Source organism: Odontomachus brunneus, unplaced genomic scaffold, assembly GCF_010583005.1.
Source record: "Odontomachus brunneus isolate Ranch 3 - 2012 unplaced genomic scaffold, Obru_v1 Obru_scaffold_252, whole genome shotgun sequence".
NCBI classification, from domain to species: domain Eukaryota; kingdom Metazoa; phylum Arthropoda; class Insecta; order Hymenoptera; family Formicidae; genus Odontomachus; species Odontomachus brunneus.
In genome coordinates this window covers 237,275-237,581 of record NW_022639702.1, presented here as the reverse complement: position 1 = coordinate 237,581, position 307 = coordinate 237,275, and positions in this window count along the sequence as shown.

Genomic DNA, 307 nt, shown 5'->3' with positions numbered 1-307 from the left:
GGACAACGTCGACATGTTTTGGTCGAAAGAATTCTGGCCTCCCAACAGCGTAGATTTGAATCCTTTGGACTTATATGTATGGAGCGTAGTTGAAAAGGTCACGAACAAGTCCAGACATCCAAACGTCGCATCATTGAGAGCCGCTATTGAAGCGGCATTCACCGATATGGATCATGACACATTAAAGCGCGCCTGCGCCCGCTTCAGACCGAGAATGGAGGCGGTCATTCAAGCAAGCGGGGGATATATTGAGTAAATGTGTTCTTTATGACCTTACAAACAATGTGGTTAAAAAAATTTTGTAAAC